Raw genomic sequence first — 2210 nt, forward strand, 5'->3', positions numbered from 1 at the left:
AACTATCTCTCTCTCTTCCTCTCTGTAAAAAATCAATAAAATATATTAAAAAAAAAAAAAAAACCTGAGTTCCAATCCTCCTCCTGCCTCATCTTAGCTGTGTGAATTCCTTAAACGCTGGAAGTCTCCTGTGTACAATGTGGGTACATAAGCTGGGGAACTCCAGGGTTCGTGTGAGGATCCCAATCCTGGAGAATCCTGGCAGTGGGCACTGGGCCAACTCGTGTGAAGTCACACTGATGTCAGGGACTGTCCAGAGTCTTGACAGCAGGGGATGATGGACCTTCAGCTACAGACTCACAGTCCCTAGAAGGCTCCTGAGACTTCCGAGGACTGGGTCCCAGAGATTGAGCATCTCAGAATTTGGGGGTCAGAGTGGAGCCAGAGACAGTGGAATTTCCAGACTCTGAGGAAACCCCAGATATCACTTTCCCTGAAACCCCATCCCATCTGGACTCTGACCCAACTTGCCTTTTGTCCTCCCCTCTGCCTCATTTTGGTCTCCTTAGCAGCCTCCTCCTCTTGGGCCTCACCTGCTCCTCTAGGAAAAATGATGAATGAGGAGCAGCTGGGAAGACTCAGGAAACCCCAAACCAGGTAGATCAGTGAGTTGGACACCACAGGGATATGGGTGTCCCAGCTCCCATGCCTCTCCCCACCCACCCTTGGAGTAAGGGCACCAGAATCATTTTCATTCCCTCTCTCTTTCCCAACCCCAGTCCCAATGACCACAGTCCATTCTGCACCCCCCCTCCCCCGCCCCAAATCAAGCCCTCATTGCTACTCATCTGGATTACTCCATCAGCTCCTAACCAGCCCCTCTGCTTTCTTCCTCACTGGATTCCTCCAGTCTGGACTTGTTTTATAAAGACCACAAACCCAGCTATGTCATGTCCTACTGAAATCTCCTCCGTGGCTTCTTTACATCACTTGTCCAGCCACTGGACACCCCTCAGCTCTTCACTGAATGTTTTTCCCACCTTTAAGCACACCGGTCCTCCTTCCTGGAACAGCCTCCTTTCCAATCCCACTGACCCTTCAGATCCCCACCAACTGTCCCTTCTCAAAGAAGGCTCTGCCCACCTGTTTCTGCCCTCCCAGAGCACCTAATTATCCCACTGTGTACTTCCTATATTCTTTTATCCCTGCTGAATGGACTCAGTGAGGACATGTTCACATCGACGCCCCCAGGGCCGAGAATGGGAGGGCTAAGGATTCTGTAGAATGTCTGCAGATTAGATTAGCCAGCGAATGCCTGCTTGATGAGTCCACCGAGGAGAGGCCACAGTGCTGTAGGAGGAAAAGAGAGCCAGCTGGCGGTGTCCAGAATGGCTGCCGTAGGGAACTGACACTGGGACTGAGATAAGCAGTTATCCAGGCAAAAACCTAGGGTGGGAAATGGCCCAGCCCTGGGATTGGTGTGTGCCATGGGTGAACTTTTTGCTGAAGACACTAGGCAGAGGGACATACTCATGGTTGGAAAGAGAACCCTGGTTGCTTTGTGGGAACAGACGGCCTAAGAGGTCCAGAGTGGCAGCAGGAGACAATCGGGGTGCTGCTGCAGCCTCCCAGGTGCAAGGCCACAGGTACTGGGACCGGGTGTGAGCAGTGGAAACGGAGAGAAGCAGTGGGATTTGGGTGTGTCTCAGAGAGGACAGGATTTTGTAGCTCCTTGAATATTGAAAGGGAAGAGTATAGAACCAAGCCCAGATTTCTAGTTCAGGCAACGGAGAAAAGGGCCAAGCTGGGGAACATGAGAGGAAGGGCAGGTGCTGGGCATGTTTCCTGTGAGGTGGGACACCTAGGGGGCGGGGTCCCAGAGACAGGTGTGGAGCAGGGAAGAGAGGTCAGGGCTGAAAGAGAGAAGTGAGTCCCTGACACGGGCGGACACCAAAGGCACGGGAACCAAACCGATGAGAGGAGATTCCCTCGGGACAGACTGCGGGGGGCCCGGGACACCTATGTTTAGGCCGTGAGCAAAGGAGGAGAAATTTTCCACGTGGCAGCAATCAGTAAGCTAGGAAATAGGAGTGCAGTGTCCAGAAAAACGAGGACACAGAGTACTTCCAACAGGAGAGAGTATGTGACTGTGTCAAGTCAGATAAAGCCTTGAGAGCATCCTTTGGATTTAACAACAAGGTCAGTGGTGATGACCTTGGTGAGGAAAGGTGGGGGCGGAAGCCACACCGTGTGAGTGCCGAGGTAGAAAG

This window comes from Myotis davidii, unplaced genomic scaffold (genome assembly GCF_000327345.1).
Source record: "Myotis davidii unplaced genomic scaffold, ASM32734v1 scaffold88, whole genome shotgun sequence".
Lineage (NCBI taxonomy): Eukaryota > Metazoa > Chordata > Mammalia > Chiroptera > Vespertilionidae > Myotis > Myotis davidii.